At 45.3% G+C, this 20,232-nt stretch overlaps 1 protein-coding gene across 2 annotated transcripts in view; it reads left to right on the top strand.

Annotated features, from left to right (window-relative positions):
* Positions 1-20,232, top strand: part of cdkal1 (CDK5 regulatory subunit associated protein 1-like 1) — a 300,473-nt gene that overhangs the window by 12,092 nt on the left and 268,149 nt on the right. The gene's annotated exons all lie outside the window — the stretch shown is intronic.

Consider the following 20,232-nt stretch of genomic DNA (forward strand, 5'->3'; position numbering starts at 1 on the left):
GAAACAAAAAAAACCAAAAAACAACCTCTGTTCCAATTCCAATCAATTCTCTGAGTTCGATTCACAGTTTTTCATTTTCCATACAAGTAAGAAATTAAGGAAATAAAATCTTAAATCTTTCTCTATGAGATTAGATAATATATATTGCTATATTATAATCACAATATTTGCATATAGAGCTAGGTGAGGGTGCCCGAGCACCTGCCCCTTTGCGCCTTGATGCCCCATGGGCCCTATGGTGCCCTTTTGATCAGGCATGTTTTTTTTTTAACCGTGAATGGGCATCGAGGTCGTGGATTATCTGGGCAAGATATGCATATTCATGACTAACGTGTCATCGGCTCACCTGCGATGTGCGCACAGTGGAACGCAGATCATGGAGCTCCCGATGCGTACCATCACAGGCATGATCTGCGCTCCGCCGTGCTGCTCCGTTTGCCATTTTTTATTATTACAGTGGTACCTCGACTTACGACTGCATCTACTTAGGACTAATCCAAGATACGAGTAGCGATAGTCATGAAAATTTTTATCGACTTGCGACCGACTGCTCCAAGATACGACCGTGGAAATTTGCAGTTGCCGCGTCGACGGTCAGTCAGCGGTCAGTCAGCGGGCAACCTACATCCTGTGTGCACGTAGTTATCGAAATTTTTTATATATTTACTGTGTTGTTTATTTTCACCCTTCATGTTTTCATAATTTATATGGGGAAAAATTGCTTAGACATACAACTGTTTTAACATACGACCGTTCTTATAGAACAGATTACAGTCGTGAGTCTGTTTTTTTGCACCTACCCCTCTTAACGTCTCTGCACGGATCTGTAGAGCATGGAAGTGAGATCCGATCACCAGCGGTTACTCGACAACTCTGAGCTGAGAGGGGAAGAGCCTCCGGCCCCTCCCTCTCTCCCTCTCTGCTCCAGTTTCAGAACATGGTAAACTGCACCTGGTGGAGAAAAAAAATCGCTGTCGATAGACGATTTGATCGTAAATCTATCAAAGCCTAGTTCATAGTGTGTCTTTTAAATGACTTGTAGCATAACCACTACAATATGGTTTTTAATATTTAATAATTAATACAAAAAATAATAATGACATAAATAATCAATAATTGTCTCGTAGGGGCACCAGCTTTGTTTTGCTTAGTGGGAGGAAACGAATGTGTTTAATGTAAGTAAATGAGTCAATCTCATATCTAAAGTGTGTGGTTTGTTTCTCTTTCAGTGATCTCAATACTAACAGGAGCTAAATATCACAAAACAACGTCCTTAATAATAAAATAAGCATGTATTTATTATCTAAAATACTTGGTGAGAAAATGAAGTACAGGTAGTCCTCACTGCGGCGTGTCAGCGTCAAGCATCCCATCGCGCATCAATCTTTATACACTATATACTATATACAGTATACTATAAACACTGTATATATCTCATCATCGTTCTCAGTTTCGTTCTCCTTCCCACAGTCTGTCAGTATTCACTACACTAGCGTTCGCAATGGCCACGCCCCCTCACCGTGAAATAACGCGGGTCCTCACTTATCAACCTGGTCCTAGGAACGGAACTCGGTCCTTAAGCGAGGAGTAGCTGTATAAAGAAATTAAAGAATGAATAATAGAAATAATAGAAAATCAATTAAAACAGATAGGGAAAGCATTAATGGAACATAAAGTCATCCCTGATTGCAATAATGGACAGTGTGTGATTATGGACCTAATAAAGGGACCGGGAGAATCAATTCTAAGCTCTAATCTTAAGATCTCCAAGACACCAACACCAATCACATGCAGGGCAGAAGGAATATTCTGGCACTCTAACTTGCCGAGGAGCCTACACTCTGTTGTACAGCTGCTGGAAGGCCTCAACGGGAAGAAATCCACTGTAGCACAGGGTTGGGTTCAGTCGAAAGGCGTCGTCGTTGGCTCTTCCGTCCTCCCGTTCCGGGACAGTGCCGCTACGGCAGGTTGGAGGTTGTCGGACGTCTCCAACATTGCTATAATCGGATCCGTGTGATGGACCGGGAGTGGTTAGATTTGAAGTGCTGCTGGTGTGACTCGATCAAAAATAACTGGCAAGCAGCGTCGATGGCCATTTGGCGGAATTTGCGAGGTTATTATTAACGGGTTTAGGGTTCGGGTTTCTAGATTTCGAAACGTTATCAAAACTTAGGTGATAAAATAAATTAATCAGAAAAGAGAAATTTGACTGGGGGTGCGATTTGTGGTGAAGACGGTGTAAGTCAACCAAAAGAAGAAAAGTTTTGAGCAAATAAACCAAAAAGGAAGGAAAAGAAAACTTTGGATGATGGAGCTCCAGCAAGTAGAGAAAATGGTGGAGGTGTTTATCCAAGGAGACTCGATTACAAAATGACGGTCTGCCAGTTTTATTCCCAAGTGAAATGGGGCGTGTCTTTTAGCCAACCTTTCGGTATGATGTCATGTGTCTCCACCTGGCGGCCATTTTAAGTTTACCATCTGTTCTATTCGCTATCTAAATACCTCATTTACGCGAACATTTCACACACATTTCTTCATTTGACCGTCAATTCAGTGATTGGACATCGTACAATAACTCAGTTACATCCCAAATTAGATCATTTCCATGGATTTTTTAAGACATTGAAGCATTGCAGACATTTTAACATCACACTCATGATACATTTAAGGAGTAGTAACTGGTTAATAACACTTTGGCTTAACAAGTTAATACTAGTACCTATTAATAAAAGAAAGAGATTTTAAAAAGTGACACTTATTTGAGTGGAGCGCCATTCTCATATCTTACAGCCACTGGGTGGCGGTAGCGGTTCATAAAAGAAATTCCTTGAGATTCTGGCATAGACATCTCCGCCATTCCTTGGCGTAGAAAGACCGGGTTTCAATCCACTTGAATGGTAACCTTTTTTAGCTTAAACATAGTTTTATTACCGGTTGATTGAATTCATAACTCAGGTTGATACTGATTTTGTACAAAAACGGACAATAATTCCAGAGAGGTCTTCTTAGGTGTTGTCAGCTCCTGTCAGGGGGTCCAGGGGAACTTCACACCTTTGTAGGGCTGCCTCCTGAAAGTCGACTCATCAGTCTGAAACCCGTCAGTCGACTGAGATTCATCATGTCGAGCAGTGTTTTTTTTGTTCTTTTTTTCAGTCAGTGTGCATTACAAGAACAGGATAAAACAGACGCTTACAAAATGCACAGGGATAACATTTAAATGAGACATTCTAAAGAAGAAGAATCATAAACATATTTTTATATGTGTGAATCGTCCGCGTCCGAATTGTCCGACATAAAATAAAAACACACTGTTTTGGCGCATCGACCGCGGCCCATCCCTGGCCCGCACATCATCGGTACTGTTGGGGGGGATACAGGTGAGTAAAATATGCCCCAATCTCTCCCTCTCCGCCCCCCCGACTCGTATTGAACAGCCGAATCCGATTAGACTGATAAAATTCTGATTCTGGTACAGCCTTACACTTTTGTGCGACTTTGGTGGGAGACAATGAAAGGGGTGTGTGTGTGTGTGTGTGTGTGTGTGTGTGTGTGTGTGTGTGTGTGTGTGTGTGTGTGTGTGTGTGTGTGTGTGTGTGTGTGTGTGTGTGTGTGTGTGTGTGTGTGTGTGTGTGTGTGTGTGTGTGTGTGTGTTACAAAGGCCCCGGAGGTCTCCAGCCTCAGTCTGACGTGGTATCTTTATAGTGCGTATTTGAATGGGTCAGACTTGATCAGACCCATTCTGATCAGTTCAGGCTAGAACCTTTTCCTCCCCGTCCATGGATGGGGATTACTTTACAGTTCTGTGATAAAATCTGAATGATGGTGTGGTGTGGGGATGGGATGGTTTGAGCAGCCACACCTGACCTGGATCTAGGTGATTGGGTTAGGGTGGCTGCATACCTGTTGCTCATCGGTTGGGCTAATGAGCAGCAGGTCAAAACCCCCATCCTCACATTCACTCAGGATAGGGGCCCTGTCATGACATGTTTGATCTGCTCCTGGCTTATTCCACCTAGCCTTCTCTCTCTCCAATAAACTGATGTCTACAACACATCGTCATCTGTGTCCGTGTATCTGAAACGCCACTTGGGTGGCGTGTGGTAGGAGAAACTGCCACAATGCCTTTCCCCAGGGTGACAACAAACTGCACCCTCCTCCCTTCCGGAGCGTTGGACCTCAGGCTGCTGCGCTGGCTGGTGAAGGCGTGGCCAGACTTGGCTGTTGCGGGGGCTGCTTGGAGGGGTGGCCTGGCTGCTGGGCAGAGGAGCTAGCCGCAGACGGTTACCCATCATGGTTGCTGCAGCTGCTTCTCCCCCGGTCCTCTGCCAGACCCCTAGGTGCTGCTGCTAGCAGTCAGGAGAGGGTTAGTGCTGGGGCCGCTCATTGCCCCACTGGTGGCTCCAGGGCGTCTTCAGATGGCCCTTCTGTGTCCCTTCCCCATGCTGGAGTCCTTGTACAGGTGCAATTATGGCAGTTCGGCCTACCACACGCCACCCAAGTGACGGTTCCAGGGCCTTCCGGCAGAGAGACACAGATGACAATGGGTTGTAGACACCATTTTATGGTAGAGAGGAGAATAGGTGGGATTAGCCAGGAGCAGATGGAGCATGTCATGACAGGGCTCCTATCCTGAGTGTGTGTGAGGATAGGGGTTTTAACCTGTTGCTCATTAGCCCAAACAATGAGCAATAGTCAGTGTACTGAGGGTTAGATAAATAAATACTCAGGATGAAATTAATGTGTGGAAAAAGGTCAAAGCATTTGGCATATTCATATTGTGACTAATTCACAATTTCACTGCATTCCACCATTGTGTCAGACTTAGATGAGCCAAAGGACTCTTCTGACTGTCGTTCATCGTTCAGGAAGTCCTCCCTCTCTCACTGTTATTTACACCAACTGAATCAGATTAAAGATGAGTCTGAGAAATTGAACGACTCTTTTTACTGAGTGACTCACCAACCGAATCTCAAGAAAAGGTTGAACCTTTCATCACTAAGTGCAAAACGGGTAAAAAAAAAAAGAGTCCAATGAACCACATCAAACCGTGGTCAAATAAGTATAACTGCACAATAGATGCCGAAGAACATGCATGCATGAAGAAAACACAGGGCAAGATGGATGGATTCATCACTGATGAGATGGTTGCCTGTATTTCTCTGTTGAGTTGGAGAATTCAGGGCATGTCAAACAGCTGCTGATAGAGGCGAAGTGATGGTATGCGTAGAATGTAGTGTCTGGATCGAGGGATGAAATGACGCGTAGAGGTAGAAATGGCTGTTCACATTTTAAAAATGTCCTATTTTGACAGCCAAGGGCGACTCTTTTGTTTTGCATTGACTCTATATGGAATGATAATAATGAAACCAACTTTCCGTTAAGTGTTTTCCCCCGATTAGAGTGAGGGATGGAGTGGTTCTGGAGGAGGAGTGAAGTGACAATGACTAATTTATATGGATGGAGTGGATGCATTCCTAATTTAACAAATCAGATGAAGGCTACTTAGACGGACAATCAGCTGCCAGTTGCCGGGGGTTACCACACCTCCAGATGGTTGGATGGATGGATGGATGGATGGGTGGATAGAGGAAGGGATGGTGTGATGGGGGAACGGTCTGACAAAGATAAATTAATGGATTTGAGATACATAAAGGCATGGATGAATGGATACACAATGAGTGGATGTGCGAGTGGATTGAATGATGGATTTCTGTCGGCTGATAAATGATGGTGTGTTTATCTCACGGTGTCAGCCAGGCCCGAGTGTGTTGGAAGTCAGTACCGCCTTAAAACACCAGGGAGCAGCCTTGACATGCGCATTTAGCCCCCTACTAATCGCAGAATAGCGGGGACGTTTGTTGGCGTCTGCAAATAGTGCTTTATTGCGAGGAAGAGACATGTCTGTTTATTCAAATTTCAGAGTAGGAATGTGCAAAACAATTTTCCATTGAGTGGAAAGGTTTGACGCTAAAATCTAAGTAAACATCTTCCGCAGGGCCACAGGTCCTTCGGAAGATGAGGTTTGCAAATTCCCACAGGTGGGAATTAGCAAAATATAATCTGCCACTTTTCCCTTGTCGCTCGGGCAGTTTGAGTTGGACAGTGGATTAGAAAAGGACACAGAATAATGTTTGGGTGTTGCTCTGGCAAGGCTGCCATTGGATTAGTCATACTTATTACCCACACACCGCGGCTTATAGCCAAAGATATTTTTTCATCTCGGTACCCAACCCCTCCTTCATCCCTCTCTTCCGCAACCTCCCTAATGTTCCTCATAATGAAACCGGCGGTGTCAACGCCGGCGATATTTAATGAAATCAAAGTTTATTTGTCACATACGCGGGAGCATCGCAGCCAAATTGCAGCGCCTTGGCGCTCCAACTTGAGGGATCCTCTCAGTAAGTCGGTAAGTAACCAATTTCAACACACCGCCCAAAGACAAGACCTGCCGGCAGTCGGAAGAATCCCGCCGCGTCTGCGCAAACCCGAATAGACAGGAAGCCGTAGTCATTGTTCTATGGCAGGTATTGTTACATCTTATTGCAAAAAACAAATACAAACGTACCCCGCACCATGACACCTGTCGAAGGGTGTGTGGGTATTTGAGGTTACAAGTGAGTGCTGCCTGCCGAGGATGTTTGATCAAATTGGAAGTGCCACACCATCCGGGTTCCTCTGCACCAAGTGCTGGAGTCAAACAAAATGTCTCCATAGGCCCAGGGTCCAGTCAACAGATATCGTATGGACATTTCCACTGGAGCTATCAGCGTCTTGCCGCTGTGTTATTAAAGCCAAGCCTACCTCTAATCTCCTCCCGTGGTTTTGCATGCCATTTGAATGCTGTCCCAGACGTATTGCCAACTAAGGACTGAGTTCCCAAAGGTTTTCAGTGAATCAGATTCATTCCGTGCATGCACGGCCGAGAGCGGACCAAGCCGTTGCCTCATAAAGGATGTGGAGTACGGCAGTCAAATTAAAGTCTTGCATCTGCATGGATTTGTTTAGGTACGTTTGTGCCAGCATGGGTTGAGCAAAAGGCGCCGCCATTTGTCCACCGAGTTTAAAAGCATTTCTCCTTTTTTTTTTTTTTCCTGGGGTGTGTGTGTGTGTGTGTGTGTGTGTGTGTGTGTGTGTGTGTGTGTGTGTGTGTGTGTGTGTGTGTGTGTGTGTGTGTGTGTGTGTGTGTGTGTGTGTGTGTGTGTGTGTGTGTGTGTGAGAGAGGGAGCGAGTGTGAGAAAGATATTAACCCCTCAGGCGTTCTCACTAAAGGGTCTCCACAGTAGTACAAGGACATTAATCACATGCTTCAAAGATGCAAATTTGCAGACAGGGACACGAACGCACGCGCGCACACAAACACACACACACACACACACACACTCATTCATCCACAAACACCACATTTAAATTTCTCTCTCTCTTTCTCTCTCTCTCTCTTACATTAACTCAGACACTGGGTTACCATTTATTTTGCCCCCTTTCCACAACTCAAGGCCACGAGTGCAGTGATAGTGTAAGGTAAGGTATTTCTGACGGGCCCTAGTGTACACTAGTTACTAGCGCGCGCACACACACACGCACACCATTAGGCGTACAGTATATAACTTATCTTGAAATGTAGATATATATTATATATCGCTTGCTATCCCAACGTTACCTGCTGCATGGCTGTTGACACACCACTGAGGGCAGTGATGCTGATGCCAGCGGATCTACTGCATTGCTGCTAGGAAGGGTGTTGTTTGTTGGCTGGCAACTGTTGATTAAAAAAAGCAAAAGGACTATAATTAGGGGCGCTTTGCTACCTTCTCCCCCTGTTGTTTTCTCTCGTCTTTTCTTACTGCCGCTTTTATGTTTGAAATGCGTGATTGCTCGCTCGGCTTGCAGATGTGCTCAGCTAGCTTGTCAGTCTTGATGGTCAGAAATTTTGCGCCTAAATTCGTCGATCGTTTCATGACCTCGTCTCATCACATGATCAAAGAGAGACTTGACATTGGACAACATCAGCATACATATTACCTAGCAATTGTCATTTCATATCTGTATATGGCAAAAATACCAAAGAAAATAAAAATTATGCATTCATTGATCATTTGTTTGGAGTTTATTTATAGTTTTTATAGTTTGTGTAGAATAAGCAGAGCATTTTTTTTTATGGATTGATAGATATATTGGTTTGCCTTTGTAAGGGTTTGCCTTTTCGAGGGCATATATAGCCAATATCCCCATTTATTATTTAACATGCATTCTTCTTTGAACAGTTGTATTTCCGAGGTCGGCATCGGAATCACTCACAAGGGTCCGTTCTCTGCCCAACACTTTTTGGATGGCGCGCTCTGAGGGCCTCCCCACCACCACGGGCCCCAGTGCAACCGCGGCCCCAGTGCCCCCGCACTGCCTGCACTGTCCATATTTACGCGCCTGCACGAGTGGTCAAAAATGGCTCTGATCGTCCCTGATGTGTGTTCATCACCGTTTGCCTCCGGGGGTTGGGGTGGGATTAAAGGGTTCGCTAACTGAGCGTGTGATCTCTTTATCTTTTGCACACCTGCCGTTGTTTTTTTGCCCCACCTCTCCCTGAAGCTCACCTCATCAACCGTCACCTCGCCTCGTCCGGCCGTCGGCCTTTTGTTGTGCTGCACCTCCTCCCTGTCCATCTCCCTCGTCTTCCCTCCCATTCATAACATCTTGCCCCCCCCCCCATGCAGTCCCTCCTTTGGCCTCTGCTTATCTGTATCAGCCCCTGTCGTTCATAATCCAACACACACACACACACACACACACATATTAATACGAACTGCACTAACTCTAAGTGGACAATTTGATGTTGTCACTCTTGTAACGTATTATCTCAGCAAAAATATAGTTTTTTCGCTGTCGTGTTGCATGCACGCGCCTCCGAGTGAGTGAGCGTGTGTGTGTGTGTGTGTGTGTGTGTGTGTCTCTTTACATTCTGCAGAATTTCAACAAAGCACAGAAACTGTCCTCTGTTCTATACTTCAGAGATTAATATGGCTTTAAAATCTGTTAAGTAGCTCAAAGATGCCTTGATCTGTTCCCACTGAAGCTAGGGATTACTTCGATTTTCCTCTCTCTTTGTGTCTCTCCTTCGCTCTCTCTTTCTCTCTGTCCCTCTCTGTGCTTATCTGTCTGTCTAGCTGCCTCTCTGTCTGTCTAGCTGCCTCTCTGTCTGCCTCTGTTTAGTTTTTCGGTCTGATTTTACTCTTCTCAGTTCCTTTCGATCGCTGTGTCCCCCCCCCCCCCCCCCCCCCCACCTCTCCTTCTCCCCCCCCCCCCCCCCCTATCATTTAGTTTTTATTTTTGCTGGGCCCATCTGTCAAATGTGTCTTTCTCTCTTGACTTACCGTCATTTGCTGTGTGTGTGTGTGTGTGTGTGTGTGTGTGTGTGTGTGTGTGTGTGTGTGTGTGTGTGTGTGTGTGTGTGGCAGTGTGGCACTTGCCGGTATTTACCCCCACAGTGAAATGGTTTGGTTTGTAAGATAACTTGTAATGGCCGAATAAGTGCAGATCACAGTTGGTAACTCTGAACTATTTGGGCTGCATCCAAATGGAATTCTCAAATTAAATGGTCCAGCATCCGAGAAACCTGTGGAAGGACATTTGGTATTCTAAATGGCGGCGGAGAGGTAGTATAGGAATATATAATGGCTTTTTTTTGTAAATAACACGTCACCAGGGAATCTTTGAATACATAGGAGATGGTCAGTGCATCGTTAGTCTGGGCGGTAATACTTTAACTCCTTGATTTTTTTTGTCATGAAAATGGAGATTTAATCAGAACTCGATGCACAATTTTTTTAAACGCTGATGAGATATGACCCAGAAATTAGAAATATTAACAGTCAGACTTGAGGTTAACATATAGTGCAATGTGCAATGGTGTGACCGTTTGGAAATATACAGTATACAGTATAAAGCGGATCTTGCCAGAACCGTAGAGGATTTGACTTGTCACTTATACTGTGCGTGTGTGTGCGTGCGTGCACATGTGCGTGCGTGTGCCCATGTGCACTTGAGCATTTTGGGGAGGCTGACGTATTGTCTGTGACCCAATGCTTTGGTCCAAGTGTTGCGAGTAGGCGGACGACAAAAGGTGAGTGGCTGACAGACCGTTTGTCCGCCTGACTGTTTTCCTCTCCGCCGCCCGCTGTTCATTTTGATTGCATCATCGTCAGCGTAGTGTAATGCAAGTGTTCAGACAAAGACAAACCACCTCTTTGCCAGCCCATATGCTCTGAGAAAATGACATCACCTCTCTCTCTCTCTCTCTCTCTCTCTTTCTCTCTCTTTTTCTCTCTCTCTGTTTCTCTCTCTCTCTCTCTCTCTCTCTCTGTCTTCCTTCCCAAAACACTTTCTTTCTCAAACTATGACATCACCCGCTTGTGAGGCGTAGTAGCAATTCTAATCCCGGCCGCTAGGTATCAGTGTTGTACCACGAAAGCAACTTGGCTCGTGCCCTTGGGCTCAAAAATAACATGAATGCAGAAGCTTAGAAGTCACAATGGTTCCGGGGGACTGGAAGCACAGAGTGGAATGGCGACCAAGGCATTTAGATACTACACACCATCATGCAGCCTTTCATGTTGATATGTTCAAGTAGTTATTCTGGCCTCCCATCAATAATGCATGTGTTTTAAAGCCAGAGAAGATGAGCTGTTCAGAGTTTGGTGTGTCAAGCCACATGATGAGTTTCTATGAACGTTACCTTCTTGCAATGTCTTTGCATGGCCGTAAGAGTCTTTTGCATTGATCGCCTGTGGCTCACAAAACCCCGTTCCCCTTTTCTGTCCAGCAATGTCTCAGTCGAGGAGGATCCGGTTACCTGTTCCATCAGTTCAGTATCTACCCAACTCGAGCAGCGACCGGATGTTTTTACACGGGTGTTGCATAACAAATTTGGTCATGTGATAATGATGACGAGGAGATTTTTAAGGCCTTTTTCTGGGCACAATGCCTGAGAGTCACAGAGACATTACGTCCTTGGATCCACGGCAGGTCAGTTGACCTCTCCTCTGGGGCTGTAAGCGCTCCCCGTCAGACGTTAAAATGTTGTTCAACCCAGCCAGTTCCTTTTACCACCTAAAGAGGGCACTGTTCACCCATGAACCTCTAATTTGGCTGAGCTGAGTTTTAAGCACACACGCTGCCAAGCGGTGACTTCATAGAAAGGGGAGCATCCACACACACACACACACACACACGTACACGTACACACACACACACACACACACACACACACACACACACACACACACACACACACACACACACACACACACACACACACACACACACACACACACACACACACACACCCTTCATGGAAAGTCACACCAGGATATTTTGATTGTTTTTTCTCTCTCTCCCCTCCCCAAGCTTACCCGCACCGCATCACACACATGCACAGCACTTCAGTTATGGTTTTACATACCGGTTAGGCAAAATGACTCCCTGGTACACATTGTCAGCCAAATGAGCTGATCTCAGTTCCTGGTTTGGATGCGGTAGTGAGAGGACATTTCTTTTTCTCTTTTATTTATTTATTTATTGAAGGGTATAAAACTCCATGAATCAGCAGGTGTTACAGGTGTTTTCTTTGGAAAGGAACGGGTGCGTGTACACATGCTTCCAGATGGGACTCGTCACATACAATGGCTTTTCCCCCTTAATTTGTGTTTACCGAAACAGGCACCGTGAGGTGACTTTGAAGCGAGAGTGTCATGTATGCCACTAGGAAGCCAAGATGGATTGGCGAGCATTACAGCGGCTGCTTTGGATTCACGGGATGCGCAGCGGCGGTGAAATGAGGCCAACACCTCAGTCAGATTTCTAATAACAAAATGTGTAATTTTTTAATGTATTATTTTTGTTTCCGTCAAACAGCATTTCGATTTTTTTGTTAATTTAATTGTATTTGGATATAAATGTATGTGATACATTTCTAAGAGCTTACAGGTTGTGAAATAATTTTCTGTATCTCTTTACCTTATCTAATGAAATAAATTGCTTTACCTTTTCTAAATCTAAAGGCAGCGTGGCGACGGTTCGCCATTATGGTGACAAACTGCTCCGCATTGGTGATTTATTTAAGCCCATACCGCGGTAGTTATGCGCCGAGCCTCTACTCAGTGTGAAAATGTATTACATCACTGCAGAGTGCTCTGTGTGTGTGTGTGTGTGTGTGTGTGTGTGTGTGTGTGTGTGTGTGTGTGTGTGTGTGTGTGTGTGTGTGTGTGTGTGTGTGTGTGTGTGTGTGTGTGTGTGTGTGTGTGTGTGTGTGTGTGTGTGTGTGTGAGAGTACGCACCTCTCGTATACACCGTCTCATTCATAAAACGGAGGCTGTGTGGCTCATGCGATTGGCCGCTCGTCCACCACGCAGCATTACACGCCGCGACGCTGCAGCCAATGAAAACTCTGTATTTTTTCTCTCTCTCTCTGAGACTCCACCTCACGCACACATATTCTCATGGCTCCCGTACACATTTGCCGCTCTCTCACAGAGTCGCTGATGTAGTCGGAGCTGATGCGGTGAAGCTTGCATCGTGTGTGTCTGTGTGTGTGTGTGTGTGAAGCGCAGTTCAGTCCTTTGGCAGCTGTCACTCTGCGAGCTGCGTCGTCGGGCGCGAAACTCTCATTTTGCCGCTCGACGGAAAGCTTGAGAGAGAGAGAGAGAGCGAGAGAGAGAGAGAGAGAAAATGTGTCTTCACGAGAAAGAAACGGAATAAGGACGGAAGGGATGGAAGAGAGAGGAGGCGAGTGAGGAGGGATGACAGTAGAGGAAAGGGAGACAGGGCTGGGGAGGTACGCAGCAGATGGAAAACGAAATGGGAGAGGGAGAAAGAGAGAGGGATGTTTCAGTCGAAGTAGACGGTACAAGGCATAGTCGGCTTAATGCGAGGCAAAGCAGAAAGAGGGAGTCGGACAGAAATTGGGAAAGAATTGGGAAAAAGAATAACTATGGAGCGACGGTACCAGTGAAAGAACCGGGGCAAGAGGGGTGATGGATGGTAAAACCGAGCACATGGTCCTGAACCGCTCATGTACGTGGACTCTCATACCTAAACCCAGATACCAATGTAACATGAATTCCTGTGTAATGCTTTAGTTGACACTGACAATTTCACATGATAAAGGACCAGATTTTGTTGGAAAAAATGAAAAATATATTACTCAAAATAATGAAGGGTCCTTTAAAAATTAGTGATCTCACCATTATTGCAACTAATAATGTGGTATTGGTACCAGCGAGTCATCAGTATTTGGATCGAATACAATTAGTAAGTAATTCAATTTAACCACTACACAAAACAAAGGACACTTCCAAGATATAAAGCACATATTTTTGCTTATCAGAAATATATACAGTCGTGGCCAAAAATATTGGCACCCTTGCTTTTCCTTTCAAATAACACACCATTTCTTCCAGAAAATTGTAAAATTAAAAACAATTTTGGCATCTACATATTAATTTCTTTGTTTTGCAGAGGAACAAAACAAAAAAGCTGAAAAAAACAAAGAAATACTGATCCTCGCTTATTCCATGAAGAAATCCAAAAATGGCCTGGACAATATTATTGGCACCTTTTCAGAAGTTTCAAGAAATAATTAGCTTTCAAGCAGGTGATTCATCTCGAACTCACCTGTGGCCGCACTGCAAATAGAGACACAAGAAAGCCTGGCTGGAGTTTGCTAAAACACACCTGAACAAGCCAAATTCCTTCTGAGAGAATGCCCCGTGGACAGATAAAACTAGATTAGAGCTTTTTGGTAAATTGTATGAACTACGTTTACAGAAAAGAATTAGGCCTTCAAAGAAAAGAACACTGTCCCAAAAGTCAAATGTGGGGGAGGTTCACTGATGTTTTGGGGTTATTGCTGCCTCTGGTACTGGATGCCTTGAATCTGTGCGTGGCATCATAGTATTTGGAGATTACTAAGGTATTTTGAAGTGCAGTGTTCCTCTCCTTGTCAATGTTCCACCCACTGGCGAAGGTCATGGCTCCTTCAGCAGGACAACGACTCAAAACACGCATCTAAAAGCATCCAGGAATGGTTCAAAACAAAACTCTGGACTCTTCTAAAGTGGCAAGCAATGAGTCCAGATCGAAATCCCATTGAACACCCGTGGAGAGGTCTGAAAACAGCAGTTGGAAGAAGGCACCTTTCAAATCTGAGAGAACTGGCACAGTTTGCAAAAGAACAATGGGCCAAACTGCCAGAGAGGTGTAGGAATCTCATTGAAGTCTATAGGAAGCGCCTGACAGCAGTTATTTTCTCCAAAGGCTGTGTTACCAAATATGAAATTAAGGGTGTCAATAATTTTGTCTACACTATTTCTGTTTATTTTATGATATAAAAGGATATGTTTAAGGGGGCCTATTATGAAAAACTTGCCTATTTTTAGTTTACACCCGGGTAAATCAGCAAAAAAAATAGACCATCTATTCTTTGTCTGAAAACAGCATTATAAGACTTAAAGGAACTGCTGCTAACGTCTTGGTGCCAGATACCACCAGACACCTTCAGAGGTCTTGTGGAGTCCATGCCTCGACGGGTCAGAGCTGGTTTGGCGCCACCAGCGGTTCATTTTTGATTTGGAAAGTAAGGATGTTAATGATCATTAACAGTTAATGATGAACTTCCCCTGTATGGATCCTCCAACTAGTGTACATGAGGTCTTTTGGAAATGAAGTAAAGATTTCTTCCCGTGGCGAACTGTTACCAGAGTGACATAAAATAAATAAATAAATACATTATGCCTACTCCCTCCCCTGCAATCCACCCCGACACCGCTCATGTAAAGGTGAATACTGCCTTGGTCCACTTGCCTCTGTGCTTGTAATTTCTTGGTGAAATTGGTTTGTTCGCATCTGTTAGGTCTGGGGGTACATTGGCAGACATAGCTGAGACACAGCTGAGATTTTATATTGGTTTTGGGCCCATTCATAGTATCACAGTATTTGTCGATCAGCATGGCTCAGTTGATGGCGTAAGAAACCATATAAAATGTAATGACAAATAATATCAAAGTTGCAACCATACTACCATTTTTTACAATGAAGAAGAGGATTGTTTTGCCTGTTCTTCTGCTGATGTCTATGGTGTCACTATGACTGTAGCTACCGGCAGTCAAGTCGCAGTTGTGAGTTGTGACGTAGAACAAGGATAGACTGCGGCTCACTAAACATGGCGGTTCGCTGTGCAGCCTGTGTTGCCTTTAGCCAATCAGCATTGAACAGTACTGTTGGTGCTAAATCCTGTGGCACAGTTGGTCCCACATCCCAAGCATGTACCAATAATCTCACAACAAAACCTCCATGGAAAACATCCATTTGCTGGTGGCCATGGAAACACAAGAAGTTAAATTTTTCGAATGTGGTTTGATGTTGGGGGGGGGGGGTCTTTCAGCCAAATTGGGGCATAGAGATGAAAATTCTGGCAGAGGGAATGCGTTGGAGACAGTCGCAGATGGGAGGATGCTGGGGGCGAGTACATCAACACAAAGAGTGGTTCTAGCTATGGGGAGGGAAATAAAGCAGTCCTTGACTAGAAATTGCTGCTCTGTGTGTGTGTGTGTGTGTGTGTGTGTGTGTGTGTGTGTGTGTGTGTGTGTGTGTGTGTGTGTGTGTGTGTGTGTGTGTGTGTGTGTGTGTGTGTGTGTGTGTGTGTGTGTGTGTGTGTGTGTGTGTGTGTGTGTGTGTCTCATATAAGGCAGAAGTATTAAAGCGATAATGGGCCAGCTCTCGCTCACCTGCTCTGTAAAACGTGCACACGTACAGGGAGATTTTCAGGCTTTGAATTCATTTATCGGCAACAAATAGACCCATAAGTCTGGGGCAGTCAAGTGTAACCGTTCAGAGCCGTGCTGAGATTAGAGTGAGACTGAGGCCTGCCCCGTGTGGGCGTGTGATCCTACAAGGTGACCTTTGTGTAGGCAGCACCCAGTTACCATTTAGCGGAGGCCGCGGGATTAGGGACTCCAGGGATCCCAAACCCAAGACCGAGAATTCCCACCTTGAAACTCTCACGAGGGACGAGAGTGTTGGAATGAAAAGGTTAAAAATAATGTATAGATATTTGCTCCCTCTTAACTTTGATTCATTCGTTTCAATAAAATAACAGCTCGTGAACAAAAATTTCAAAAAACAGTCGCCACGGTTACCTCCGGGCCGCAGTGGTTATAGCCTGCCGTCGTGTTCGCATCACTGTCGACGTCAACGTGCCAAGTAAGAGGTGACTGACAACCTTCTTTTCAGTCAGAGTGCAGTTGTAAAATGAGTGGACTGGGGGGGAAGCTGTAGAAGTATGACTGATGACACCTTTATCCTTCCCTGATGTTGATTCCCCCCGAGGAGGGACGCATCTCCCCCACTTCCACCTGCGTGGTAAGAGGACCGGAAGGAACGGCACACCCCGTCATTTAGTTGAACAGGGGTTTTTCTCCTTCGCTTCCCAAAAAGAGAGGGGGGGGCATGAGGAGGGGGAGACTGAGGAGACTGAGGAAGGATGGGTCGCTTGGACAGACGCTTCTCCACTTCTGTTTCTCCTCTCCTTCCAAGCACACCTTCATCCCCCGGAAGCGGGCCAAAACGAAAGGGCATGGATGATCGGGGAAGAAGGGATTGTCGGGTTCCCCATTCCCCCTGCAGAAGGCGGACAGCCGGCCCCCCAACCCCCCACCACCCCTTATCCCATGAAATACCACCTGCATTCCACAGGGATTGGGAATACCCTGAAGGGATGATATGGGAATCTCACCGATGGGGGTGGGGAGGGGTGTGAGTAAGGCCATAACGGTAGAAGACGAGGAATAAGTTACGGGGGACGGAGAGAGGCAGGGATGAGGGAATAAGGGGGTTAAGAAGGTGGATGGTGGGGGGGTTTGGGGGGAGGTAGATAGGGGTGAAGCAAGATGCAGCTAACATCTACAGTGTTGAGCCTTAATTCAAAGAAGAGATAGCGAGGTGGCGGCGGCAGCAGCAGCCTTGGGTTTGGGAAAGTCAACGGCTCACCCAAAGAGGGGTCTCTAAAATCCCCCAACCTGTAGCGGAAAGTAGGGGTGGGTAAAAATGGTTTTATGTTTAAAGCATGCCCCAAAGCTATTAAACCTTCTGAGAATTTGACTGTAAAAAAAAAAAAAAAAGAACAATCTTTCCAGCGCCAATTTTCTCAATGCTGATCGTCAAACCTGGACACGGGGATTTTTGCAGACCTGCTACGTATCGTTCTTTTTTTCTGTCTCCTTCCAGTCCATTCTGAACTTAATCTTGTCAAGACACCGTTCACATATTGTGGTTATGATGCTTCACTGGTGCCACTACTGTATTGGGGACCACGAAAAAAACCCCAAAACAAATTATTGTCCAGTCATTATTAGTAATTGAAAACAAAGGATGCTGCTAGCTGCCATGCGTTGCTTTACCCAATTGCTGGTGCCGTCTGCTTTTCTCCCAGTGAGAAAGGCAATGATATCTATCGCGGGAGCGAAGGGGTTAATGAAGAAACGCAACACCAGTGTCACAGATTGACTCGTCTTCACTCTCTCTGGCCAGACCTGTGTCATATTCTGATGCCGGAGCCGCCGCAGCCAAAACAAAGGCAGGCCCCCAATAATTTGACATTTATTGACCCGCTACACGCAGCTTTTCTGTATAATTAGCTCAGTCTTGTTCCTCCTCAAACCGCATTAGCGAGTCCAACTATTTTAATTGTATTTAATCTTACGTTGGATAGTTTGCTCTCATCTCATCATGTTCTCATTTGGCCAAACAAGGCTTTATTTTTTCTTTTTCTCTTTGTCATCTCGATTCAGAAAGAGGAAAAAAAAAAAATGAACATAATTAACTGTGTGAAGAGGAAATAAAAGTGAGGCAGAAGTCAATAATGTAGTTGATTTCCTGCACTGTTTGCGTGGGCAGACAGAGCCTGTGGGGAGCGTCCACGCAAAGAGAGACCAACATGGACTTTAACTTGATGACCGTTAGTGTACGTGTGTGTGTGTGTGTGCGCACGCGCCTTTTAATTCCTTCTATTTCATCCATTAAAAAAAACAAGTATCCTTTGGAAGAAAACACTTGTAGCCCATGTCCAGTTCTCCACGCATCACAATCATTGCTGACTGCTCACTGCTGGCATGTAAAACCTGGCTGATCTTCCAGGGGAGGTGTGGGGGATATTTTGGTATTCAAGGCCACCCGCTGAAATAAAAGCTTCGGCTACCTGAGTGTATTTTTTGTACTATATTTGTGAGGACTGGTATCTGCATTGACAATTTTTTTGGTTAAGAGGGGCACGGTAAATATGAGTCCTCACTAACCAGGTGTATTTCCCCGGACCTCACTTTGATACCAGGAGAAGAATGTGTACACATACATTCTTCTGGGTGTGTAAGGGAACGTATGCCTGAGTGAGACGGGGAAGGAAGAAAGAAAGAGAAGAAAGCAAATCGGTTCAGGCAGATTTGAACCCTCGTGTACTTCTGAGGACCAGTCGGGAGGTTTCAGGCTGTGAGGGTAACCGCCACAAAAGGCACAACAATGATTGTGTTTACTTGTTTGTTTGTTGGTTGGTTTGTGTGTGTGTTGTGTTGTGCGTACTCGCAGCCTGACACACCTGCTGCACTTAAGAGCAAGATTAATGTCGAACAAGTGTGTGTGTGTGTGTGTGTGTGTGTGTGTGTGTGTGTGTGTGTGTGTGTGTGTGTGTGTGTGTGTGTGTGTGTGTGTGTGTGTGTGTGTGTGTGTGTGTGTGTGTGTGTGTGTGTGTGTGCGTGCTTACAGTTTTTTATTGACATTGACTATTCTTTGGATTAAAAGTGCACCAGAAACATGGGTACTTACCAGGGGTTCTTTCTTTCTTTCTCTACTTCAATCTCGTCTGATTGTCCCGGACACACTTTTGGCGACTTACCTTTTTTATTTTGACTGTATATCTGTCTCCTTTTCTGTCCGTCTTTCTTTCTTTCTTTCTTAAGTCTTTTGTTTGTTCTGCACTCTGGCTCTCATCTCCCGCTCGTCCCCCCCCACCCCCCCACCCCCGGTTCCAGTAGCAGCGTGCATGTTTGCAGCCAGGTAAAGTCAACTCTAAGTAGCCTACAGGTCATCTTTAGAGAGGGGAAGGAAATCAATGACTGTGTATTGATTAACTATTAAGTGTGGCCACGAGTCATTTCCTGCTTGTGTGTGTGTGTGTGTGTGTGTGTGTGTGCATGTTGAGCCTGTTGGTGGATGATGAATGCTCTGGGAAGTGGTTAGTCCCAGACTTGTGGAGAGTTTTTCTTTTGTGTTTGCGTGTGTTGTCTAATACTGTGAATACTACCGCTGCTCATAATATTTGAAATGACGATGCAAACATATATGTATACAAGGAGAAATGATTAAAACCGAATGTCATATTGTGCCTGTGTGTTTTGTGGCGGTACATTAGGAGTGTGAAAAACAAACAAAACCAGCCATAAGCACATTTGTTCTACGTTTATATACGTAATCTATTTATTCTGTTTCGCCACTACTTTTCCTTTTAATTCCGTACTTAGAGTCTAAATCTGACACACGCACACAGACACAGATGGACGAAGTGTGTGAAGTGTATTTAGAATCAGATGCTGTCCACATGGCAGACAGATGGTTCTTCTAATCTTCCAGACAGACACTGCCTTTTGATATCTGATCTGATCATTTTCTCTAGTTGTGTGTGTGTGTGTGTGTGTGTGTGTGTGTGTGTGTGTGTGTGTGTGTGTGTGTGCGCGTGCGCGTCTTTCACAAGGATGATCCAAAGGATCCATCCATCCAAGGATGCACAAACCAAATCCGTCCTCAAAAGACTCCCGCTGACTCCCGTGTGTGTGTGCGTGTGTGTGTCAGAGCAGCTTTTGTCTAACTTTCTTCACGCTTGTGGTTTTGAATGTTCCATCCCATCGCAGTGGGCATCGTCTTCTGGTCTCGCAGGCCTCATGAGACCACAGTCTATCGCTGATCAATGGCTGTCCTCCGCTGCTCAGACAGGCCTCCTCCAACCTCCCCGTCATGTGGTAATCCCCACCACACTTTGATGCTCTGCGTTTAGATATAGACACATTTCATTCTGCCCCCCCCCCACAAAGAGCATTTAGATAGTCGCGTTGATAGTTCTTCTTTGTGTTTTCAAGCACCGTGTTCAATGGAAATGAAGTGCGGTGGAGCGGAGGCCGCGGCATTTACGAAAAGGTCACG

The sequence above is a fragment of the Zeus faber genome (assembly GCF_960531495.2).
Source record: "Zeus faber genome assembly, chromosome: 8".
Classification (NCBI taxonomy): Eukaryota; Metazoa; Chordata; class Actinopteri; order Zeiformes; family Zeidae; genus Zeus; species Zeus faber.